This window comes from Epinephelus lanceolatus, chromosome 14, assembly GCF_041903045.1.
Source record: "Epinephelus lanceolatus isolate andai-2023 chromosome 14, ASM4190304v1, whole genome shotgun sequence".
Lineage (NCBI taxonomy): Eukaryota > Metazoa > Chordata > Actinopteri > Perciformes > Serranidae > Epinephelus > Epinephelus lanceolatus.
The window spans coordinates 5792237-5820150 of record NC_135747.1 but is presented as its reverse complement, the minus strand read 5'-3'; the positions used below and the strand labels follow the sequence as shown (position 1 = coordinate 5820150).

Genomic DNA, 27914 nt, shown 5'->3' with positions numbered 1-27914 from the left:
CTCTTAAAACCTACACAGCTGTGCTCACGCATGGTTTTGTGTAATAAATCTTATTGGGTGAAAACCCCAGAAATAGCTGATTTGCACTCTTAGTGTGTGCTGTAAATGGACGTGGACATCTGCGTGCTCCACCTGTCTAGAGACCTGTCCAAGAAAAAATAACAGCAAGTGGCTATTTGTAAGAGTAGTGGCAATAGGTAAGCAGGGGCGGCAGCTGGATGACTGAGTGGAACATGGCATTCAGATGAAACTACCTATAAAGCCACTGAGGACACCCAATGTAGGTTAGCTTGAGCAGATAGAATGCAGATATAAGGCCATGCCAATCTGCCAAGTATCTGCTCTTTGCTTGGGTGTGAGGAGGAATTAAAGACAGTTGAAAGGTCAGATAGGTCAGAGTTAAAGAATGATGTCACCTAGGGCTAAAAAGATTCATGACTACACAGCCTGATGCCCACTGCAGGGCCTCATGATGGGTCAAAACATCTTTAACATGAATACTAGGCTTCCAAAGTGAGGGCTCACCCAACTATTGCCACATTTTACTGTGTATACATGACTAGTTTGAAGTGGGGAGGCTAAATATAAAATAAGGTGTGTCAGCAGCTGGTCCATTTAACCTTTTCTAATCTTAATGAAAATAAGACAGAGAATGTTATGTTTGGACGACCTGACCTGTTGATATGAGCGTTATCTTTGTCAGCTCATTCAAATTTTTATAAACAAATTAGTTCAGTTGTCAGAACTTTATCGAGCCAAGACTTTTAGCCAATATGAAATCCTATCTGTCCCCCAAAGATCTTGAGAGAGTTATTCATGCTTTCATTACCTCTAGGATAGACTAATTCTTTATATGTGGGTGCAAATCAGTCATCACTATGTCATCTGCAGCTGCAACACATTCTCACTCCGACCTCGTCACATATCGATGTTTGGTCATGAATTTTCCACATCAACATATAGAACAAAGGAAACACTTCGCACATCTATTAAACAAGACAGGTGCAATGGAGAGAGAAGACCAAAAAGTTGCAAAAGGACTCCCGTACACTGAGCAACCCATTGTGATTTTTCAGCAGGCATAGTGGCATGAAAAGCTGGTGTTTTTTTTCCCAAGACATTAGGTTCGTTCAAGATGAGCCAGTCCTGCGCAGATTCGATCACCAGCGATCGGCGCACAATGCATGCCGGTTAGTTTTCTGTCCGACTTCATCCCGACTTGCTCTTACGTATTACAAAAGTGGACGGTGATAAAGCCACGAGAGCGAGGCGGCCGCAGTTTGTAGAGCCAGGTGCTGCAGTTGCTCTCCACCGACTGCACCGCCTGGCTCTCACCTGATCTAACAGCTGATTGGTTCAGATGTCGACTCAACAAGATGACATTTTAGATAAACTACTCATTTTTGTTGAATTTTAGAGATTAAGATTGTATTTGTCTGATTTGAAGGTTTATTTTGTGAACAGAAAACATGTTGTGTGACTGATGGTGAAAACAAACTGATATATGGGTCTGATCACTTTTTTAATGAACTGACATCATTCCAGACAGGATGTTAGCGTGTCTGTGACTTCCTGCATGGACTGAAGGCTGCTGGAAACTGTCGGGAAACTGTCCGACCACCGCAGCTTTTTGTCACCGCCCCCCACTGCGGCCGCCTGCTCTCGTCTACTTTCCAGGCGAGGCGCAATTCATCTCGAACGAGCCTATAGCTGCCTTTCCTGCAGGTATTGTGCTGCCAGAACTGGATATTTTAAGCCAAAACATGATCTCCTCCCAACCACTACCTAGTATTTTTGTGCCTAAAACTAACCACAAACCAACCAAAGTGTTGTTAAGTTATGTTATGTTAAAGCCTTTGGAAACACAGCTTGAAATAGTAAAAATGCACATGTTACATCAAAGTCGAGTGTCTCATTAATCATCCACAAAAGTCTGAGTGAAAATAACATTCATAACTATTAGAAAACCTGGTTTAAAAACAGCTCATTTTGCTTAATGCACTGATTGACTCGTTGGCTCAGCAATGGCTGCCACAAAATTAATCCAGCCGTACGTGTTTGAGCCCTCTGATGATCCAGAGGACGAAGCAGAAGCCCTGCCAGCTGAAAATGATTCCTTTCAGGTGGTCACTGAATGGTAACTTTCAAAATGTTTTGTGATTCATATTAATGTTACTTCGTAGAATAGTTAGCATAACTTTTACATGCAATGTTAGCTGAGATGAATGACAACGGGAGGCTAGCGCTTTGCTTTTCTTCATTGAGATACCGTTTTCATTGAAAACATAAATTTGCTCCGTTTTTTTGATAATAGCCTTTTTCATTCAAACACATCCAGTCTTAATATATTAAATATGTCTTTACTCTGACACACACACCGACCCTCAAAGTGGGAGAGACCGGTGCTGGCCTGACGTCTCTCTGGCGTTGTGTAGAAGTATTTGCCCGCCACATTACGTCCCCTCCCCATGAGCCGACACCGGCCCCGGGCCCGGGGGGGCAAGCCCGGCTGCTCACAAGCCGCCTCTTCCTGCAGCTCCATGAGCTGCAAAGGCTCAGATTGTCCAGGCTCTGGAGCCGGTCAACCTGATTCGAGTGCTCCTGGGAGCCCACCGGAGGCAGAGTCTCCGCTGGGTTGCAGCCGAGCAGTTCAGCCAGTTTACGATCTGTATTTTCTAAACATCAGACTAGAAAGCTGTTTGTTACGCTGCCACTGGGGGGCGGGATGAAACAACTGACGGATGATTTATATTGGTTTGGAATTTATTGCGTAATAAATCTCAGAGATAACCACGGCCAAATCAAACCCAATTTCAAGAATGTACAAAAACTTAAAAGACAGATATTTCGAATTTGGATGGAAACTGATTTATAACTGTTTTTACATGTTTAATATTATGTACATAAGACCCTAAATTACATAGTTAGAAGGCTATTGTGGATTTGGGTTTCCAGAGGCTTTAAGTTAAGTGTCAACATAGTTGCTATATAATAACATGCAAATGTAACACATGTTTGGTTTGCAGAAACTTACTTGATGTAATGCTGATATTTTATTCACAACTGGGTTGGAATCAAATTGTGATGATAGAGGTGGGGCTTTTTGATTATATGGCCAGACTGCAGTCAATCAAATTTGCAAAATCAAATAATATTTTTTATTTTTATTTTTTCTAGCATTTACTTGACTGCTGCCCATTCATTCATTTTCAGTAACCACTTATCCTGACATTGGTTGAGAGGTGGGATACACCCTGGACAGGTCGCCAGACTGTGGGAGGAAGCTGGAGTGCCTGCAGAAAAACCCATGCAGACACAGGGAAGTGCTAACCACTGCATCATCATGCTGCCAGATTGCTGCCTATTTATTCATAAGTATTTGATGTTATAAAGAGATATCCACCAATTTTAGTAAGTCTGTTTACAGGATTTGGGGAGGAACTACTGTGTATGTGGGGAAAAAGAAATAGTTGAATAAAGTATTTTGTAGAGTCCAGAGGGAGCTGTGTGAAGTTACCTAAATTGACTCAAGTGCTGTCACTGGGGCTGGAGCTGAAGACTACAAGTTTGAAATGGAAAAAAATATATATCAGGGGTTGTGGAGATATACAGAAGTAAACTGTAGCCTGTTCCCCATCTCTGCTTGAGGCTAACATTTTATTAGCTCCTTCTGGCATAACACAACTGAATCTCCAACTCAGTGCTAGGTTTCAACAAGGATGGATGCATGGTATTAAGAAAGAGAATATCTCTGATTCAGCTGCATCGATTTTGATCCTTTTCTTTAAACTGTCCACTGTGAGTCTTACAATGTTGGAGTGCAGTGCTGAATTGGTCCAGTACTCTAAGTGTTGAAACCAGCTTTTCAGAAGCTTTAAGTGTGTCTGTATCTGTGTGAAAGGCAGGGCGCACAAAGATATCTGAGATATCAAGTGGAGTTCAGAAAGTTCATATTCATCACCCAGAGAGTCACACTGCCTCTCACAGCAGGCTGTTCAGACGGCCTGGGAGACAGAATGGGCGTCCTACTGCGGAGCGGCTTCAGATCTGCTGTGGATGGTCCATGACTGATAAAAGAACATGAGAAAAAAGCAGTGAGCCCTCCTGCTTCTCAAACACTACAGTGAGCTACAGCATCTGCAAAGAAAATGGACTCCTAACAGACTCCTAACAGACTCACAGACGTGCCGCCTCATGCATATGCACGAGTGTGAGCACATACGTGCGCACACAAACACACAAAATGATGTCTCTTTGTTAGCTCCTCCTCTACATGTAGAGAAACACAGCAACAGTGGCACTTCTGCTGTCATAAGCGATTTAAGCTCCATAACCACTAACCAAATCTAAACACCGGCCTGCCAAAAGTGGAGTGAAGGCTCAATTTTTTTTTTACTGTAAATGATACGTGTCCAGCGATTACTGTTTGTGATAAATGTTCAGCTGTTCAGCCAAAGGCCTCCAGAGCTCAGGTTGCATTTAATAATTTCATTCTGTCTGTCAGCAGAGCAGCATCTTCCCCTAACACACACAAGAAAAGCATGATAAATATTCTCTATTTGCTGCTTTTTTTCTGGACAGGTGCTTACTTACATTTTATCTGCCTGTAAACTGCAACCATCTCTTATGAGGGTAATCATAGGTTTCATAGACACTGTGATAATCTTTCCTCGACACATTTCTGTATGTTAATAGAAGCCAACAATGAATTTTTCACAACCTCAAACTGTCAAAACATCAATATCTATCCCAGAAAAACAAATAGACACCACTTGAGCAAAAGAGAAAAAGGTCAAGAGGTACATCTGTTTAACATTTGCACCTTCTCTGATATCAGTCAGTGTCAGGGGATTCAAACAATGATGCCACTGTCAAAGAGAGAGACAGAGGATGAAAGACAGGCTGTCTGACAGAGAGAAGACAAAAAGAAAGAGGCAGAGTGAGAGAGGAAGAGAGAGAGCTTTAAACTGGTTACAATCAGTCTCAGTGTTTACCCTGAATGTCCCTTGTGGCTGATTATCTGCTGCTGTTTACACAGAGAATTAGGTTGTGGAGAAGCACCTCTGACACTCCATCTCAAGGTTTGTCATTGAGATTCCTGTAAAGCTCACAGCAGCATGTTTGCACAGAAATCTACAAATACAGTCACAGTCGAATTACATAGAGAGTTGGTTCTTGGACTTTTTGCCAGGTTAGGAAGCAGACCTTCCTCAGCAGCAGTGTTAATGTTAGTTTTTTTAATGAAAGATCAGATTTGGGGATTGAGATATGCTCAGCTACTGTTACATTAGGCCTAAGCAATTCACTGAAAGGCCCTGAGAAGTTATTTTCTAGTTTTTTCTATCCATCTCTCGGTCAGAATCAGAATGCATCTTTGTTACCCTCAGTCTTAGCTCACCCATCTCGTTGGAAAGGGATCATACATTTGCCAGAAGGATGGCTGGGAGTGGGACATTAGCTTAGCTAGTAGCCGCTTCTGCTTCTGCTCTCCCCACCACCATTGGTGTTGTCTTTCTAGGATAGTATCCCAAACTGATGCAGGTGGTCTAACGATCTCTGTTGGTATCTGCTTGCAGTCAAACATAAGGTGATATCATGTAGTGCTAGCCTGGTAAGATCATCCTGATGATGTGAGCTCAACATAATGTTTCGTTCTCTGTATCTGTTGGGACTTGTTATCATCCCAAACACGAACAAACTACTTCTGCCAGCGCAACAAAACACCAGGGAATGTCTTCTTCATCACCAACACAGCCAATTCATAAATCACACTTTTGCAAAATCCAGTCTGAAGAACAGCAGAAAGGTCTCTTCCTTTGAATGACCACGTGATTCTTATCCCTTTTTCTGCAATAACTTCACTTATTGCTTCACTTATTTACTCTATTAACATTAGAGTTGGCGCTTGTTGAGATGCCATTACTGTTCTGCAAGCTGCGTTTTACGTCATCAGCTACAACGCTGCCCTTGATTGGCTGCTTACATTGTACAGTGCAGATCCCTGATTGGCCCCGTGGCATTCATGGGCTAAAAGCCTCAACACTCCAGTCCAAAAGCATTAGCATTAGTAAAAATGACACAAACAGTATTAAAGAGGAGCTGCTGCTTCCATGTGTGCCGCCATGTTATCTCAATATGAATCAGTTTGGTTGTGTTGTCAACAATGGCACTGTTGGAAATGTCTTGGTTACTGCTCATTTAGTCATAAACATGAAATATTTAATACAATACATAGCCACACTTCAGGGGCTTTAAAGTCAATGACGTAGAGGTTAGATTTTAGTTTTTTTGTTTCATATCACTGTTGCTTTTAAGGGGCATGCAGTGGAGAAGTGTTCACTGGGCATGGAAACAATCAGGCTATATGCCGTTGCATTTTTTGCGCTGATCCAGTTTGGCTTTTTACAGATGAACCATTCAGTGTAGTCAAATTGTTGACTCCTCCATAACAACAGTTTTAGTGACTGTCATTCTGCATCATCAGCACCATGGACCCCATGTGGAAAAATCATATTTCTGTGATTAACAGTTAGTTATGCAACACTTATTTTGTTGTATGTTTATTGATCCTGGTCATAAAGAGCTTACAGAGAAATTATTAATAGTGCACATAGCTGCAGCTTGACCTCAGATGTCATCAGTAACCACTGGAGGATTAAAAGTTTTGTGTTCTACTGTAATGTGTGGTAGTAGGTTGTTGGAGTTCAGCACACACAAACCACAGAATGCAAAGTTGTGTTTTATATACCCCAAATGAGAAAGTAGACTGTTCCTTACCCTGTCTTATGGTTCTTAAAGTGTGGGACCAAACCAACCACACAGAGAGAAAGAACTTGCTACTAAATAATGTTGCATGATCCTGTTGATCACTTAGGAGATTTTTTTCCTTGCAAAAATCAATAAATGGATTACACAGATTTTACAGAAGTTTCTAGCTGTACCCCTATCATGCAGTCCTGTGGTTGGTCCATTTTGCATTCACAACACAGCTCAGAAATGTAGGTCTTTGTCTGGTTGTTTGGTCTCCAACAGAGATTGATTGACAGCGTTCAGCCTAACCAAACCAAATACAGGTTATTCTGTTAAAACACCCGTAAACTCTCCAGAAAAACAGCAATTTTATCACATTAGCTTTCTACATCAGCATCATCTCTAATCTTCGTGATTAGAATGGTGTTGGGGTCGTTTGATTGACAATGGCACCTTCCTGGCAGTATGAGCTAACTGCCCCACAGCTGTCATGAGATTCAAATATTGCCAAATTCTGATTGGTACACTGAAGTATGTGACATCACATTTTCCAGCTGAGCCTCATCCACCTCAAACCAGTGAGAAAAGCACAGAGAAAAGATCACAGACAGAAATCTGTAATGTGAAGAAACCAAAACTGTTTTCACTTTGGCAGCATGTTTTGTGTTCATGTAGAACCACATTGCTCAGAGAGAGAAGCTCATTAAGAAAATGTATTTACAGGGTCTTTCCAGTGTTGTCTTCAGAAACAGGCCAATGATCAATGCCTGGGTTAAGGCCCACAGTTAAATAAAATCCGATATTACGTGTCAACTCCTACAACTGCAAGCATTGTGAGTGCAGCTACTGTTTTGTGACATGATAAACTAGTCATAACTTATTAGTTTTAGGGACTTCTGAAGTTCCTGTGTTTAATCTTTTGATTATTTTGCTCAGTGTATTGGTGTTCATACAACAGGCTCTGTGAATGATACAGCTTTGCATACTATACTGTAGTTGAACTGTATTTGTCTGGAAATGAAAGGGTTATCCCTAAAAAGCATGGAAATAAAAAACACTAGCAGCATACCTCAGTCCTGTTTTTTAAACTAAAATTACTGCCTTGCGACTGTATGCTCTCTCACAATTTACATCCGTGTCTGTAAAAACATGGATGCTTCACACCTGCTGTCCCCCTGACACTGAATGCTTCATCTGTAAAAAGCCAAACTGGATCAGCGCAAAAATGCAACACGAAGAGCAGAGAGCGGCTGCCTGCTAAAGCCCACATTCAGAACCAGGTAGGCCGCACTTCAGGCCAGAAAATGGGTGGCAGTAGCTCAGTCCATAGGGACTTGGGTTGGGAACCGGTGGGTTGCCTGTTCGAGTCCCCATCTGGACCAAATATGGAGCATGGACTGGTGGCTGGAGAGGTGCCAGTTCACCTCCTGGGCACTGCTGAGGTGCCACTTATCGTACACTTAAAATAATATAGATTTTTTTAAGTGGGACTTTTGTAGTTGGCTAAAATACATTTTTACATTTGCTGCTGCCCTCATCCACAGCAGTATGTTGCACAGCTTCTGTGTAGGCATTCCTGCAGCTTCTCCAAACTGGGGCTCGCTGACAGACAACTATGGATAGGTATCCCATACAACCCCACTTCAAAAAATCCAAACCATCCCTTTAAGGTTCATGTTCAATAAAGCAAAGTCAACACATTTTGGACTTTCAAGTAATACAACCCCACAGTCCTCCTCTGCCTGCAGGATGCACACAGTTGTGTCTCAGGGGAATAGAGTTGAGGTTTATTGGTGTTGTTGCAGAATTACATTTGAAATTGCTTCTTTGTTCTGTTTTTGTCTACTAGAATAGAGGGGTAGGGGTGTTGATGGTGAAAGTGAGGCTGTAGAGATGTTTAGGTGATGAAGAGTTGGTTCTTTTTGTTGTTTTTCCCTCCCCCCTTTTTCTACACAGCTTCTGTCTGCAGTATCGCTTCAAATCTCAGTAGGGGTTGCCAAAAGGCAATCTTTTTTTCTCCAATGTCTGAAAAGCAATTCAGACATTACAGTACAACTTGATATTATATCTCTACATGTGCAACTGTTTGCGTGTGTGTTTGTGAAAATGCATGCCAGAAGGTTAAGATATAACTTTCACTTTTGTAGGCATCAAGTGGAGCTAAGAAACATGTTTCAGTTTCTAGGTGATTGTGGTCATTAGTAACCAGTGGTGTGATGTGGATCCATGGAGCCCAAATTCTTGTGATAATTTAATTTCTTTATTACATGTGGTCCACAGAAAGGTCATTTATATAACAGCATACTGAGCAGCCAAGCATTGTTCAGACTATTCATTTAAATTCTAGTCATTATGCTCCAGCCTCAGAGAACCAGGATACATAAGTCTTTAAATGAAAGCATAAAGTTGCCTTTTATTTCACTGTCTGCACAAACCATCCATTTTCTTGACCTATCTCTGGTCCGAATCATAAAGTGAGATTCACCAACTGTCTTTGGCCTTAACTTTTTCAGTATAACAAAGCTGGACCAATTAAACCAGAACCAGTTACCTTGGTAACCTATGCTGAATGGCTCTGATACAGGTTCAAAACATGTGATCTACTGCCCAGTCATCCCACTGGAACAACTGAGTTATCATTTCATCAGGATCCTGACATTAACCAAAGAACTGACACGCTAAATTTCAATATGACAATTTTGACCATTCCATTACTTTTTATTGTCTTTCTTGGATGACATACTTTTTTAGTAATGAGTGGATCTTCTAATGTTTAAAAATATGTATTAATTCTGATTGGATTATCTGAGCTATATCTTAATGACGAAAACTCTGTCTGTCTGTGGGTGTGTCTGTGTGTGTGTGTGTCTGTTCCACGTTTTTCTCCTCACTGACTTGGTCAATCCATGTGAAATGTGTCACAGTGGTAGAGGGTCATGGGAGGATGCGATTGAAGCAATATTACATCAATTGGCCAAAGGGGGGCGCTATAGCAACCAATTGAAATTGCAAACTTTGAATGGGCATATCTCATGCCCCGAATGTCGTAGAGACATGAAACTTCGCACAGAGATGCCTCTCCTCATGAGGAACAAATATGCTTCAAGAACCCATAACTGGTTATATAGATTTTCCGCCATTTTGAATTTTTTGAAAAACACTTAAAATCAATCTTTTCCTAGGAAGTTTAACTGATCTGCATGAAACTCGATGAACATAATCTAGGGACCAATATCTAAAGTTCCCTCTTGGCACAAGTTGGAAAACTTACTAAAACTGAGTTTCTATAAGGCAATGAATATTGCGGAGGGCGTGGCTCATCACATAAAGTTGTATAACATTTCAACGGTTTCACCGATCACCACGCAACTTTGTAGGCATATGACCACACATAATCTGAGGGGAACCCTCAATTATTGACCCCATCAAACAAAATGGGGGCGCTAGAGAGCTCATTTCTTATCTAGGCCTAACCGCCATATCGATTTTTACTAAACTTGGTAGATATGTAGAACAAGACGCCTCAAGGTGACTGGAGAAATTTAACTCTAATTGGCAACTGGGTGGCGCTATAACAACAGAAAAATGCTTAAAAATGGCTAAAATGCGATGGATCGCTGTGGCTCCCCTTGTGGCCCAATGTTTTGGATTTTTTTTTCTAATTTTTGGTATGACTAAGTGTGTCATTCTGTCAGTCAGTCATTCTGTCTGTCCCACATTTTTCTACTCACTGATGTGGTCAATCTATGTGAAACTGCACATAGGCATTGAGGATTGGCATAGGTAGAAGGTGATAAAGCTACTTTTTCCAAAAATTACACTATTAGTATATTATTTTACAAAGTCGCTTTTAATTTAATTGTATGCGTTCACCCCACACATTACTGCGCACGCTCGTTGATATATGTATCCACCTCAAACAGACATCAGTTGGAGCCGAGCAATCATACTATCAAATTCACAAAAACTCTGTCTGAATACATTGCTCTTCTTAATTAGACTCACAAGTCAGTCTTTAGACGCTTTGCTTAACTAAAGACTGATGACTTTATCCCTGATTTTGTGTTTAGATGGGCGGATACAATTTCAGAGTTTAAAAAAACTCCCTACGTTGCAGAACCAATAGTAAATCCGCAGGGCGGTCCTTCGGTGGCTCGCTGAACTCTTGTGCTCGTAAACATAGTCCGACTAAAAACACATGCAGCGGTACAAAATGGCTCAAGTCGCTGTAACTTCTTCATTTCCACAATCTTGTGGACTGAGCACACGTTTTATAAAACGGAGTTTAATCTGTCAGCATCCATTTTCAAGCTCTCTGTGTGTTTGTTTCCTTGCGGACGAGAAAAGGGGGAGCGCACATTTCCGGGAGGGCGTGTCCTTTTCAAAAATGCAAGAGGCGTTGTTTTGTTGCTGGCCGTTTTCTCCGGTGTGTTAAACACACTTTAAAAAGGAGTGTCCCCAGACTATCAGAAGGCGGAGATCTCTGATTGTCTGGTGGCGAGACTACTTCTTAATGGGTTCAGCTGAATATTTAATCTGCAATTTCCTATGACCTGTATCCCAAACACACACCATGTGAAACTGTACGTGGGCAACTGTGCACTCAATGGGTATGGACTAGCATATTCTAATCCTCACTTGGAGAAAAAAAAAAAGAAAAAAAAGTGTTACGAAGCATTGTTCCTGTGGGCTACAGTAGTCTCGCCACCAGACAATCAGAGATCTCCGCCTTCTGATAGTCTGGGGACACTCCTTTCTAAAGTGTGTTTAACACACCGGCGAAAACGGCCGGCAACAAAGCAACACCTCTTGCATTTTTGAAAAAGACACGCCTTCTCGGAAATGTGCGCTCCTCCTTTTCTCGTCCGCAAGGAAACAAACACACAGAGAGCTTGAAAATGGATGCCGAGAGATTTAACTCCATTTTATCAAACGTGTGCTCATCCGTGAAGACAATATTTTTTCCAGCGGATGTCTTAGTTACAACATTATTGAGCTAACTGGAGTAGTTTCATGTCATATCCGACAACGGGAGGCTTTTAACAGATGACGTCCTGTTAGCTTTGCTGCTGCTGTTAGCTGTCCCTGTCAGCTGCAGCCACTGATACTTTCTAGACATCGTGATTTCCCAAAACTGAATAAATACCACACATAGCAACACAAAACTGCTTTGCTAGCTCAATCATGTTGTAACTAAGATATCCGCTGGAAAAGATATTTTTTTCACGGACCGTTTAATGAGTTGTTACCTATTACAGACACCGCTAACGGCTAACAAGGCTAACAGCTAACGGTTAGCCCAGCTAAACGTGCACACAGAAATAGTAATGTTTGTTCAATCATTGTGTTTATAGACTTTACAAACATCGGATTAGTCCAAACGGTGATACAGTGATGTGAAAAATGTGATATATAGGCTATATATATATATATAGCTAAAAGCTCTGCTGGTTTTCTACCCGGAAGTATTTGTAAACAACAAGGCGATTCCCTCTATAGTCCGGCCGGACGGATGAGTCATGGCCTTGTAAAAGATTATGTTTGTTTCTTTTAGTTGGCGAGAATGTGTTGCCGCAAATGCGACAAACATCCACTAACTTTGACAGCGTTTTCTGCGAGCACGGCTGAGCCATTTTGTATCGCTATACGTGTTTCTAGTGGGACTATGTTTATGAGCACAAGAGTTCAGCGAGCCACCGAAGGACCGCCCTGCAGATTTACTATTGGTTCTGCAACGTAGGGAGTTTTTTTAAACTCTGAAATTGTATCCGCCCATCTAAACACAAAATCAGGGAGAAAGACATCAGTCTTTAGTTAAGCAAAGCGTCTAAAGACTGACTTGTGAGTCTAGGGCTACAGCAACACCAAACCCCTGCTCTTGCCTGAGAGGGACTAAATGCACACACTTAATATATATAAATAATATAAATATTCCATCAACTCACTCATTGAGTCTCATTGACTCACTGCAGCCAGCCAGTTAAGTGGAAACAGCTTTAGAAGTAAAAGAAGCTTTTGTTGAACAACCATGGGCTCACTTCAGAAGAAAGTTGATCACCCATAAAGTGGATGAGGATTACATTTGCATATTGATTGTATTTGACTCCCAAATCTGTGTGCTATAATTTTTTCTATATGCTGCTTATTTTCTAAATGTTTCAAAAGACTCTAAATTGAGTATACTGACATTTTTCCAGTGAACAATGTGCTGCCTTTTCTAGGAGACAGTTGAGGTAGTGGCCATAGACCATATATAAATATACCATACCATATATAAAATAAGTGCACATAGCCTCTTGGTCTGAAAAGTGAAGCCAATATGGAAGTACCTTAAACCTGCATTCTTTCTAATGGTCAGCAGGTCTGATTGTACACAATAAATACCCCACTTCTGACTTGATTTATTACCTCAGTACACATTTTCTTATGGCTTCAGTCACTAGTTTCAAGTCCTCTTTAATACAGCATGATGTTCCTTTCGGAAATTATGGTGCCAGTTAGAGTAAAAAATAATTAAATATAGATAAAGCCAGGTAGTCAAAACCCACAATGCGACAAGACTACCAAGAAGCTTCAGGTCCATTCTGAATGGCCCACAAGTTACTCTCAAACTTGTCAAGTTTGTAAAAATCACACTTTATTTTTGAACTACACTGAATTTTTGGCACAGAGCTTTCATTTTAAAGTGCCATTTCCTGCTGTAGAGTGAGTGACTAACAAGACAGATACTTGATAGAGACAGCAAACTAGCTCGACAACATGGCCAAAGAAAGTATGACACTGGATGTATTAAACTGTGTGGACCTTGAACTAATAACTAAAGAGAAATCTGGACCCTGCGGCTGGACCAGTTGGGAAGCACTGCCTTAAAAGGCATTTTTAAAACATTCTGTTTCAATGGCCTAAAACTCCATTTGAGTGTAGATGAGGACAAAACAGAGAGGAAAAATGTAAGCTTAGAAAAATATCTGGATAGGTATAGACAGGGCCTTAAAGATCCCATGTGGTTTTTCATCACTTAATCATCTATGCGTATCCCAGGTACACACTTCTCATCAACCCTGTAAGCACCACACATAACAAGGTGAGCATGTTTCCATTCATCATTTTTCAATGTTATCAGGGCCAAGAAAATTACATCACACACACACACACACACACACACACACACACACAATAAGCAGACTATACTTGTTCTGCAATAATGTGTTTGTTACTCCAGCCCCCTCGGGGTAATACTGTAAGATGCCTGTCACTGTCACCTGTCCTGTACTCACTGTCCTCATGCTACAGCACACATACAATAACATGTCACATTTCCCTCAGACCTTATCTTTGTTGGCGGCAAACAGGTTGATTGAATTTGAATAAGAATCCTTTTACAACGTCCTTGTAAAAAGGGTTCAAAACAACAAAATAGTTTTGAGTGTGTAAGCTCACTGCTAACCTGGATATGCTGTTAAAGGCTAGGAAAAAAATAGATGTTTTAATTGCAAAAATGTTGTCACCCAAACTCCAAAAAAGTCTGGTTGATTCTTTAAAGAAGACTAATTTCGTCATCTCTAAAGTATTAACCAGACCAACTCTTGTCTGGTCTGCTTGCTTTAGGGCTGCTTGCACATCAACAGATGTGCGTGTTATTGATGCACAGATGACATCCCGCAGAGACCAAGATTGTGACAGCTTTCTCAGAAACACTCAAGCACAATTAGATAGATGTATGATGGATAGATAACAACCTTGCTGCTTGCTAAAGGAAGGAAAAGGAGGGGGCTGGGTGAATGACTAAATTATAATTGCTATTTCTTTGTGTGCTTGGAGTGGTTATGTTGATATGTCAAATGTGTGTGTGTGTGTGTGTGTGTGTGTGTGTGTGTATGTGTGCGCGCTTGTTGGGGGGTAAAACAGTCCCAGCAGGTTATCATCATCTCTAAAGAGAGTTGAAAGTACAAGCACTGGAAGGCACAAATGTCCCAATCAATCAGCCAATAGGCACCAAATTACCTTGACTTGATAAGCTATAATGAGTAGAGAGGTGTCTGAAGGCCAGTGTCCACTGCAAATGACATTAACATATGCATCATGTTAGAGCCTGCAGCTCCACAGCAATAAATCATCACACCTTGATGTAGGCACTGCTATCATAGGCCACTCAAACACTGGGGGGAAAAAAGACCTGATCCACTCTATAGAAAAACTGTTTAGTAGGGATGTCCCGATCCAATATTTGGATCAGTATCGGCCGCCAATATTAGCAAAAAACGTGCATCAGCATCGGATCGGACTGCATGGAAAAATGCAGATCCAAGAACTCCGATCCAGTTTTTCAAGCAGTCCATTCCAGTGATCTGCTCCAGCATTTACTGTCAATCCACCAGGCCAGCATGCAGACACACAGGAAACAGCAGCACCAGGCTGGCACTGACACTACAAAAATAACTGAAAAGGAAAGGCTGCATTGTTTGTTAAATGTCAACAATGTCTTGTGGTGTTAATCTATTTTTTATTTATTAGGGGGCCAAAGCACAAGTGGGTGAAGTCTTGCTGCTATTTTAATTTCAATGTTAAGACATTGCAAAGATTTCTTGTGTTGATTTATTTTCTATTTATTAAGGGGCCAAAGCAGCCCAAGCAAACCAGCTGTATTTTTTTATCTAATGTTAATGTTCAAGTTTAAAGTTTGTTTATTTAACCCTGTTCACAATAAACAGGTCAGTTTCTCATACCAACTGTTGTGGATCATTCTAACTAACCTGATTAAGTTATTCTTGTTAGAGTAATATCGCTTGATCAAACCTTTTCTAACATGACTGACATGACATGACTACGCGCTTGGATCGGATCAGTATCGGTATCGGCCAAAACTCAAGGCTGTAATATCGGTATCGGATCGCAAGTAAAAAAGCTGGATCGGGACATCCCTACTGTTTAGACTTTTAAACTCTACAATACTTCATACATCTTGTTCTAAAGTGATGTATCATGCAAACACTCTTCACAGAAAGCGCAAACATATCACACTGAATGTACTCTGGCTTTGAGGCAATTGTCAGTACTTGCTTGGTCAGATCAACCACTACTAAACCAACCACTCAAAAAAAAGTTGATGTTTTCTTGAAGATACATGAACAAAACAGCAGGTGCACTTTGCACACTGACACAGTGTGTATATGCAAGACAAGCCCCAAGGAACAGTGCTGGGCTTTAAAGTAATTTTTATACTTTATTGTTTGGGGGTCAAAAAACCCACAAAATGACTTGTTTGTGGTTTGTTTTGATCCATTTGGTCTGGTAACATTTAGAAAGTCTAGAGGAACCACACGATCATTTTATCCCCATTCAGATTAGCGGAGAGCTAAACCAGAAGATAGGCGCTCGGCCACACTCAACTGCCCTCTGCAGCTTTAAGTCTCTTGTGCAGTTGCTCTATGAGCCCCAAAATGTGGAGGATCCGATTAATTTTATGTCACTGAAATATAGCTTTTTTGGCTTAATGCAGCTCCTAGCAACTTCCATGGAAATGAAAAGGGGCCTGCCTCCTCTTTATCGTGCAAGACCAAGCTCTTTGCTGCTTATTGACCATGTGCCATTTAAATAGGGCCCCTAGGCTAAAGGACTGGTCACACCAGCTTTTAAAACAGCAAAATTTTGCAGTTAATTTTAATTCATTTCAATGGACTCCCCATGTTCAATAGGAATGAATATGCACAGTTAACCAACCTGTGAGGGAACAGAGAGCCTAAGACTCCAAAAATGGAAAGAGCTATCGTAGCTTATAACCCATGCTGCATGATTAACATTATTCACTTGTTGGTATAAAGACTGCTCCACTACAGAGTGACAGGTAAGACATGGTTGAGATGTGTCAATAGTGCAAATACATGTTTTAAATGGTGGCTTGCCCCTTCAGGGTTGGGAGTGGGTTATTGCCCCAAGCAAAGGAGTTCAAGTAATTCTTGTTTACGAATGAGGTTTCAATGGAGTGTGAGATGGATCGAGGGATTACATATTTTGTCTGGCCTGGGAACGCCTCAGAATCCCCCAGGAGGAGCTGGAAAGCGTTGCCGGGGAGAGGGGTGTCTTAAGTACTTTGCTCATCCTGCTGCCCCCACGACCTGGCCTCAAATAAGCAGTTGAAAATGGATGTATGGATGTATGGATAGATGGATGGGTGTTATGGTAAAAAAAAACATGAAGTTATTATATTAGTGACTGTGCTAAGTAGATTTCCCTCCCATTTATATGAATGGTAATGGTTGAAATGGTGTATATGTAGGGAGACAACAGAGACAATCCTCAGGAGCTATTTTGACTACCTAGCACTAGCTCATCTAAAGCAATTAACTCACCTCCTTAAGGAGTAAAGTCACTACACCACCCTGTTATTAAACACATTAAGGCTACTGACTTTGGCACAGGAGACTGGGATTCGAATCCGAGCCAGGGCAGGTAAGACATATCCACTCTGGACCTTTATGCAAGGTCCATAATTCTGCTAGCCTACCTCAGGATGAGTGAAACCACAGGCCAACCTGATGACAAGTGGGTTACTGGAACAAGACATAGATGGACTAGAGCAGAGAACATGGAACTGTTGGAATGCTATTATACAAGTATCTCCAGCAAGAGGGGCTACATGCAGAGGACAAAGAAACAACTCCTAGCCCAGTGTTCCACCATCCATCCACACTTCAAGACTGGGTACCAAGCCTCAAGCCCTTATGACACAGATTCCCGTACAGCAAGGGCGAAAAACCTGAGATTGAGGATAATGAATAAGCTGGAATCCCAGCACCCCCGAAGCAGACTGCCAAGGCTGAATGACAAAGTACCCCTTGAAAGACTGTTAGATGATGTGAATGCACTGCTACCTACTGTCCCCACTAGGACCATAACTGAGATGAATCAGCTGATATTCACCACAGCAACAGTGATCCTAGAGATGCTTGGCAACAAGATGAACACCATGAGCCATAAAGAGCATTACTCTCCATGGAGAAGGAGGCTGGAGGCCAAGATCAAGGCAAAATGGAGAGAGGTTAGTCAATTCTTAGAGATGCAAAAATATGTCGGGAAGAAAGGGATCCTTAAACACTGGAGACTGGATGCTCTCCACCGAACAATCAAAGCGTACTCTCAGTGGCAAGGTAACAACACGAGAATTTATTCACCCAGGGCTGTAACTAAACAATACTGGAAAACCATATGGGAGAAGGAGGCATCACATAACACCGATGCTAAGATCCAAAGTAGTTGACCCAAGGACAGATAAACCTGATCATGAAGGATCCGCAGACAGGTGCACCCCCTGTACCACATGGAAGCTCCTGTCAGGTATCACAGCAGCTCAGATGAATAGGCACATGCCTAGTACATGAGCAAGGCCCTGAAAGGAATTGGTAGTAAGGGGAGCCAAGCACCAGCTACTGGTCATAGAGCAGTCAGCCTAAACTACAAGAAAGCCAACGACTCAATGCCATACACATGGATACTGGAATGTGTGGAAAAGTACAACATCAACAGGACACTAAGAGCCTTCATTAAGAACTCAATGGGGCTGTGGAAAATATGGAAAAAATATGGAGGCCAACTCAAAGCCAACTGCACAAGTTACCATCAAATGCGGCATATACCAGGGTGATGCACTGTCCCTGCCACTGTTCTGCATAGGCCTGGACCCCCTCAGCCAACTCATCAAACAGAGTGGCCACGGATACCGGCTCTGAAGAGGAGTAACCATCAATCACCTCCTCTACGTGGATGACATCAAGCTGTATGCCAGGAGTGAGCAAGACATCAATTCACTGATCCACCTCTCCAGGATCTACAGCAATGACATCGGAATGTCATTCGGACTAGATAAGTGTGGTCAGATGGTGTCCAAGAGAGGGAAGATGATCAGAACCAAGGGTGTTGAACTACCAGAAGGTAGCATTACAGATGTTCAGGACAGCTACAAATACATCGGGGGCCCACAGGCAAATGGGAATCATGAGGAGGCTGAATGAAGTCAGCCACAGCCAAATACCTACACAGAGTAAGGCAGGTCCTGAAAAGTCAGCTGTACGGAAAGAAAGGTCCAAGCCATCAACATGTACACCCTGCCAGTCATCAGATACCCCGCTGGTATAATAAGCTGGCCAAAGGAGGAGATAGAGGCTGCTGATATCAAAACAGGGAAGCTTCTCAACCCAAGTCCAACACCCTGAGACTATACACTAAGCGTAGCAAGGGGGGCTGAGGACTGGTGAGCATCACTGCCACTGTCCAGGACGAAACAACCAAGGTCCAGGAATACATCAGGAAGATGGCCCCCAAAGATGAGCTGCTAAGTGAATACCTCAGGCAGCAGAAACCTGAAAATACAAGAAAGGAGGATGAACCATCATAGAAGGACAAGCCCCTGCACGGCATGTACCACCGACAGATTGAATAAGTGGCCTTCATTAAGACATCCTACCAGTGGCTGGAAAACACTGGACTGAAAGACAGCACAGTAGCACTAATCATGGCAGCACAAGAACAGGCACTTAGTACAAGATCAATAGAAGGAAGAGTCTACCACACTAGACAGGACCCCAGGTGCAGGCAGTGCAAAGATACTCCTGAGACAGTTTAGCACATAATAGCCGGTTGTAAGATGCAGGCAGGAAGAGCATACATGGAACACCATAACCAAGTGGCTGGCATCGTGTACAGAACATCTGTACTAAGTATGGGCTGGAGGTCCCAAGGTTACAATGGAAGACACCTCCTAAGGTGGTTAAGAATGACCAAGCTAAGATCCTGTGGGACTTCTAGATCCAGACTGACAAACTGGTAATGGCTAACCAACCGCACATCGTGTTGATCGACAAATAACAGAAGGAGGCAGTGGTGATAGATGTAGCAATCCTGAGCCACAGCAGCATCAGGAAGAAGGAACACGAGAAGGCCGAAAAATACCAAGGGCTGACAAAGGAATAAGAAAAGTTGTAGGGAGTAAAGGCAATGGTGGTGCCAGTGGTACTTGGAGCACTCGGGGCTGTGATCCCCAAAGTGGGAGTGGCTCCAGCAAATTCCAGTTACTACATCTGAAGTCTCTGTCCAGTGGAGTGCAGTCCTCGGTAATACTGCGCAGGACCCTCAAAATCCTAGGCCTCAGGTAGAGGACCTAAGCTTGAGATAGACACATAACATTCTCAGAACAAAACTATAAAAGTGTAATGCGAATGTGTGTGGATGAGAGTGACTATGGTGTTTTAATGGGCAGTACAGTGAGAAAGTGAGGGTGTGTGTTATGGCTGCCTTCCTGACATTTTATCATGTTTGAGCAACAAGCCCTGCTTACTGACCTCAGCTGCACTCTGTTTGTTCAGGTCAATGGTCAGATAAAGTCGCAACAGCCATGTGGCACAAACAAAGCTTGACACTTTACTTGCTGCTGTAGATTCAGTGACCAAGTTTTACTCATTTCTGCACAATAAACAGCTAAAAAAAAACACAGAAACCTGTCAACGTCCCTTTTTAATTTTTCTCCACTGTTGGAGCAGTGATCTGACCAAAAATACTCCCCTCACAGACTCTTTGTTACAACTCACCACTAAACCTCTTACATGAATTTGATTTTTACCACATCAGAGAACAGTAAAAGAAGCTACAGATGCAAAGAGATTAAAAACATCAATACTTGGCAGAATACCTGAGATTTGTCCAGAAAAAAGCGATGATGGCTCTCGTTGAGTCGCACCCAATGGAATGGGAAAGTATCATAATACATTTTTGGGCCTCCTGAGGATTAGAGTTACTTGGTGAAAGACTGTTTTTCTGTTGTTTCAGCATTACTTTTACAACTATATTATTTCTGGGTAAGAAATGAAGTAAGTGACAAACTGTCTGTATGAGCAGGATCAAGATCTATACTCTGTCAACAAGTTCTCACTCGCAACTTGTCAAATACGGCAGCTCGGTCAGTGGCCTACGCCTCTAAATATGATGCTCTAGGTACAGCATCACTTTTGGACATGTTTAGGTTTTGCCACGAAAACTACCACAGGTTTAGGTAACAAAACTACTTTGTTAGGTTTAGAAAAACAATCCTGGTTCATTCCCAGCTCATCAATTCTGCTACTTTGTCTGTGATCTCATCATTAGATACCGACACACATAAGCACCTTTCACAGCAGTCTGATACACACCAGGTGATTGCAGTTGTTGAAGCAGCAGGCAACAACCAAACTCTTCAAATACTGCTGTTTTGTCAGTGGAAGTCCACATTAGATATGGATGCACAAGGGCACATTACCAGGCATTTTGAAAGTCGCCGGCAGCAGTTTGTAATGCCGCTGGCAACTCTTGTGGTATAAAGAGTGTGAAAGTCCTTATAGGGCAGGCGGGAGGGGAGGTGGATGAATCAAACACAATTAAAAGAAAAGTGCAAAGCTAGATAACACTGGTTAAAGCAACACAATGGAGTTTTTGAGCCATGTACATCAACTTAAAATAGGTTGGATGACACCTCCATCATTGCTTGAGAGCATCTGTTTCACTTGCACTGGCACTATGCAGTTTCGGGGTTCGGGCCCTCCTACCTGCGCAAGTCGGAAAGAGGGAGAAGAGAAGGCGTGGAGTGGGTTTTACACAGCCGATTCACATCACACCAATCAAATGAGCCCCTCTCCTCGCCCTTAAATGCGCCGCACGAAGGCGTAATGAGAGTTTACTCAATTCGCCATGGCAGAAGAGAGCAGCAGCGTCAGACGGCCAAACTTCTCCCAGGAGGAAACTGATGTTTTGGTCCGGGAGGTCCAAGCTCACAGTGTCCGAATATACGGAACTGCGAGCAGACCTCCACGGGCTGATGATGCAAAGGTAGCCTGGGAGGAGGTCACCACAATTGTAAATCAATGTTGCATTTCTCTCATGCGCGCGCGCGCTCTCTCTTTATCTCTCGCAGTCTCACTCTGTTTCTTTTCTTTTGACTTTTCTAAGATGACAGATGCTGAATATATACTCCCTATCTGATGCTGTGGCTGTTTGTGGTTGGCTGAGAGGGATGTGAACTCATTAGTTTGCAGCTGTGTTAATCAAATCAAGTTGGGTTTCCATTACGCGTGCCAAACGTGCCAAACAGTGCCAATCCCCTTTGATCTGACATCAGATGTGACGGGACAGTCGATATAGAGATACATTTATGTGCTGATTGCAGATAGTTGCATTGAATAGTGTTTTTGTGGGTATTTATTGCATTGTTAATGTGCCTGACATTCTGGAAACCTGCCTGTGAGGTTTTGGTGACGTGTGCGCACTGTCCGCCGGTCAGCCAAACTTCCGCTACACCAGCTGCGCTCCGCCTGTGCTGACAGTAGACCTGGTTTCAGCTGGCGAGCTTTAAGCGCACCTTCGGCGAAGCCTTTTGGCACGAAACTGTCACTGCGCCAAGCTGGATCTGTCGACACCTCCCCCGCTGCGCCACCACACCCATCTCAGCGCACCTCTCACCACCCCTGTCACACTACCAAACTGAGGGCGCCTCGGGTTGCGCTGCTCGAAACTAGCTCTGCGCAGGGTTCGCCACCCTGCGCCACCCTGCGCTGCGACGGGAAACTAGAGGCCCATGTATTAACCTACACACATACAGCTTTCATTTAGTTTGTCTTTAACAGTTTGCTGTTAGCACCGAGAGTGCGATGTGCTTGTGTCGACCGCGATCATAAATCATAATAGCGGTGAATGAGAGACTGCAGACAGAGCAGATTGAAATATGGCTTTCTACATGCTGATCACATGTATTGATAAAGTATTGGCTTGGCTGGCAGAGGTTTTATCGCACTTACTTAGAGTAACAAGCCTAGTTGTCATCAACTAGAGTAATCTTGAAGTTATATTCCCTTCATTTGCACTGCGGTTTCTCTGCTGTTGTCTGACTTCACTCTGAGTTTGCGTGTGTGTGTGTGTGTGTGTGTGTGTGTGTGTGTGTGTGTGCGCGCATGCGCGCTGTGAAGAGGAGGTCAGCCCTGACATGCAGAGAGCAACTCATTTCTGAGTTTTGGCCTAATCATGTATGTACAAAATGCTATAAGGCTACTTTACCTGTTCTGAAGACATGATGATCGCGCATTACATGGCCAGCTTCAGGAAGTTCACCAGGATATCGTTGGCTTGTCAACAAATGCATGCACAGAAAGATTTTTGCGACAGTTGTAACAGACAATACCGTTTTTGTCTGTAGGGGGACCCCGTGAGGTAAAAAGAGCAATCCTACATTGTGTCGCTTTAACATACAACAGAAAATCTGCTCAAATACAGTCTTTGTTAGTATTGCTTTTTTTTAAATTGTAGATTTCCTGTGATTGCATCATCTGCTTTTCCAGCACATCTGGATGCTTTATGGATGTTGACATCTGAAGGTCAACAGCTCAATCAAGATGCGAGAATAAGAATTACAATAGTGACAAAGCACAAACATGCATATTGTAGCTTTAAATGAAGGCCTCATTATGTCCATTCATTCCAGAAAGCTTTGATTTGAGACATTGCTTATTTTCTGTGATCATGACCACTTCACTGTCAATGATGATGTGACTACAATAATGGCTTTCATAGACAGCTCAGATATCCTTACTCTGAATCTTACTCTAATGCCTATGCTGTGAGAACCCCATACTGTAATAGTCTTTATCAAAATTCATTAAGAGTGCAAGTATACCCAGCTATTTCAGAGCTTGTAATTCTCTCTACCAATTAATGAGTGGTCTTAATGTGCTCTTGTTCACATATTTACTGTGTCACATTGCAACAGCATTTTAATGGCAGGGACATATAGACATACTTGTTAACAAGTAAATTCAATTAGACTAAAGCTGAAAGAAGGTAAGCATGAAAAGCAATCAAATTTAAATGAGAGCCATAAACGCGTGTGGAAATCATAAAACATTGTAGTTACAATGTGTTTTATAAAGAAAGGAGGAAAGTCCTCTCAATAACCATTCATGGTTCTTTTTTGTGATTGTTAAAGATGAACATCAACCACATAACCAGCTGCCTAAATGCACACAGAGCATATGGACGATTATACAAAAGACAGTAGACTACACAACCCTCTGCATTCATTCACTGTCTGTTGGGTCTTACTGGCCTTGCACTTTGAGTAAAAAGAAACCGTGTAGTATGTCTCTTTGCACTCAACAGCAAACCAAAGACCTTCAAAAACACTTTGAATTGCATGCAGGGATGAGTCCTTTTTTATCAGACAGACTATAAAATACCAAACAAATCTTATTGATTCAGAGCATTTTTTCAACCTCCATATAGACACTATTATTAAAAAAGTAATCAAAGGTCTGGGCATTCTTTAGAGGTCAAATCTTTGTATTTATTTTAATGTCAAGGATAAACATGTCATCCTACTGATGCTACAATCCTGAAATTTCACTACCATTACCAATGTTACTTGTGACAGCTTGTGGAGATTTACATTAAAATGTGTATTCAACAGCTGTTATTCGAATGGAAAGGCTCTTAACTAAATACCAGAGGAAAGTCTCTATTGTCATTGTTAAAACAATGAAAGCTAAGTTTGAAATGTTAAGGATTTCTTGATGATTAACATAGTTGTGACTAAATAAGCAACAGTCAAAGTAATTAAAAACAAAAACAACAAAAATTCATTGTTAGTTATTACATTCTAACAGTAAAAAATACTTTGTGGTTGTAGTTTGGTCAGATTTTACCTGGCAACAAAAGCCAGCAACCCTATTCAATTCCTCAAACTGGTTTAAATAAACTACACTCATCCACCACTTTATTAGGCACACCTACTTGTTACCACAAATAGCTGGTCAGCCAATCATGTGACAGCAACTCAGTGCATTTAGGGAATGTAGACATGGTCAAGGCAACTTGCTGAATTTCAAACTGAGCATCAGAATGAAGACAGGTGATTTAAGTGACTTTGAACATGGCATGGTTGTTGGTGGCAGACAGGCTGGTCTGAATATTTCAGAAACTGCTGATCTACTGGGATTTTCACACACAATCATATCTAGAGGATGGTCCTAAAAACATAAAATGTCCAGTGAGTGGCAGTTCTCTGGCTGAAAATGCCTTACTGATGCCAGAGGTCAGAGGAGAATGGCCAGACTGGTTCAAGATGACACAAAGGCGGCAGTAACTCAAATAACCAATCTTTACAACCAAGGCATGCAAAAGACCATCTCTGAAAGAACAACATGTTGAACCTTGAAGCAGATGGGGTACAGCAGCGGGAAGACCACACTGGGTGCCACTCCTGTCAGCTAAGAATCGGAAACTGAGGCTACAATTTACATGGGCTCACCAAAATTGGACAATAGAAGACTCGGAAAACCTTGCCTGGTCTGATGAGTCTTGATTTCTACTGCAACATTCAGATGGTAGGGTCGGAATTTGGCGTAAACAACATGAAAGCATGGATCCATCCTGCCTTGTATCAACAATTCAGGCTAGTGGTGGTGGTGTAATGATTTGTGGATATTTTCTTGGCACAATGTGAGCCCTTTAGTACCAACTAAGCATCATTTAAATGCCACAGCCTATCTGAGTATTGCTGCTGACTGTGTCCATCCCTTTATGACCACAATGTACCCATCTTCTGATGGCTACTATGAGCAGGATAATATGCCATGTCACATAGCTCAAATCATCTCAAACTGGTTTCTTGAACATGACAATGAGTTCAGTATACCCCAATGGCTTCCACAGTCACCAGATCTCAATTCAATAGAGCACCTTTGGGATGTGGTGGAAGGAGGGATTCACATCATGGATGAGCAGCCGACAAATCTGCAGCAACTGTGTGATGCTATTATGCCAATATGGACCAAAACTCTGAGGAATGTTTCCAGCACCTGATTGAATCCACACCAGGAAAAAGCTCTGAAGGCAAAAGGGGGTCAAACCTAGTACTTGCAAGGTATACCTGATAAAGTGGCCAGTGAGTGCATTTCTTCGTCACATAGACACTTTGTCAGTGGACTTTTACATCTACATATTACGCACTATGTATCCTCCTGCATCTGCTGTTGACTTTCCGGGATGCCGCAACCAGTGCTGGGGGGTCACCAAAAGCATATGGTTAGGTTTAGAAAATTACATCATGGTTTGGCTCTACATTCATACGGGTCAAAGTCTGGGATTTGTTGGACCCATCCACCGCCCCCCCCCACCCACCCTACAGGGAGTTTCCAGCTGCTTATATTTTGTTGTAACAAGCAGCATTTTCAAACTGAAGCCATCCTGTGCTGTATCACACTGCCGCGACAGTTGCCGTCTGGCTGCGTTGCAAGCTGAAGGCACCCAGGAGCATATCATACCACTGTGAAAGGTGGTCTTTGGCATCAATGTCTGACACCGAAATCACTGACAAAGCAGTATTATTTGACAACTTTAGAATGACAAGACTGGCAATACTCAGTTTAAAGATTTTACATTACTTGGCTGTATTTAACATCTTCTAGCTTTGTCTCTGAGGTAAATATCCACTGGGGTAGAGAATCTGATAGGTTCTTCAACATTTGAACCTTGTTTGTCAAACTTTTTCTCCTCATCTTTTAGTTGATGTTAATGTGGGATTCAGAATGTGCGTAAAATGATGAATTGCCCTGCAGAGTAAATGCAGTGTAAGAGGTAGCTTTTTACCACCAGAGGAACTTTTCATAACACTAGCCATCTGTGCACTGATTTATAAATAGAAAAGTGCGACAATGAGTCAGCTTCTGCCATTTTTCAGACTCAGAGTTACAGCTTAATGAGTCATGTCTCTACTTTCCTGCCTTTTATATTGACCTTACAACAACATGCATCTCTAGCTGAGCAAGTGGCATTTCTTCAGAAGTTTGCAGCTGACTGACTTCCTTTGGAAATACTTCCCTCTGTCTTCCCAGTTTTTCACATATAAACACGTGCCACACATGCACACACACACACACACACACACACACACACACACACACACACACCTCATTTCCTCTGCTCTTGTTAGCCATGCATGTGAGTCAAACTACCGGTTAAGCCTCCTTGTTAAAAAGATACAAATCAGCATAATTGAGAGCAGATGGTGTGGAAGTATGTGTGTGTGTGTGGAGAGGGGCACATTACAGGACATTTGTACCTGAATGAGGCCTGTGTTACGAGGTGAAGTGGGCACTCCATGGAGCCAGCTGGCGGCTGATAATAAGGCACCCTGAACTGTTCCTAGCTGTGGTTTTCAATTTAACAGCCTTTGCATTGGGCACAGGTGGGGAAGAAGCCTGAGAGCTTGTGTAAAGGCCCAAAAATAATGACAAGAAGCCGCGTAGACTCAGAGCCCTGCCTGCGAAGCAACACGTTGACAGTGTTAACAGGAAAGGGAAATAACTAGCTGCCTTTGGAGCACCCTGAAAGCCGACTGTATTTGGCTGCCATAATGAATGCAAAGCTGCAAATACTCACCAAGCCCAGGCGTCCATAACCATTACCATAACCTGTGAGCCATGTACAAAGCTGAAAGTCAAATGAGGCAGACTGGTTGTAATGTGCTTTGCAATTTATATGTTCATTCTGGATGGGCTGCCCTCTGCCATCTAAGTCCCATAGGTCTCTCTGAGTGTGAAATAGTCTGCTAAAAGACACAATTCCGAGTATTTAGCAATTAAAACCCCTGATTTATATCTTACCTTCAGCCTTGAGCAATGCCTCAGACTGTTAGAGAGAATTCATGAGGCAATTGAAGGAACAAAAAAATCATTACATTTATTTTTAACTGAACCCCATTTCAAATACTTCCTTTTGCAATTGTAATGATCCGAATGTCCAGTACATGATTATTGTTTTCCTCCTCCTCTCCTCCTCCGGTTTGGTAAAAGGAAAGGCTTATTTAGCCAGAGATGAAAGGATGAGGTAAGACCAGGGATACTTCAGAGGGCTCACCATGTGATGTGCTGTTTGAAGCGAATGCACACGGTCCATTTCAAAGACATCTGGAGACCGAATGGCCAGTGGCACTGTGTTACCATGGCAGCATCCTCCACTCTTTATCCAAGCAACCTCTAGGTAGAAAATAATATAATAAGAAAGCTAAAGTAGATCCAGTATGGGACTGGGAGAGAGATGGTTAAATTATGGTTTCATAACCGTCTCACTGTCATTTGAATAACAGTATAAAAGAA

The 27914-nt window shown here is 42.2% G+C and overlaps 1 pseudogene; it reads left to right on the top strand.

Moving 5' to 3' along the window:
- Positions 1-19827, top strand: part of LOC144466902 (uncharacterized) — a 100020-nt pseudogene extending 80193 nt beyond the window's left edge.
- The last annotated feature ends 8087 nt before the right edge of the window (positions 19828-27914 follow it).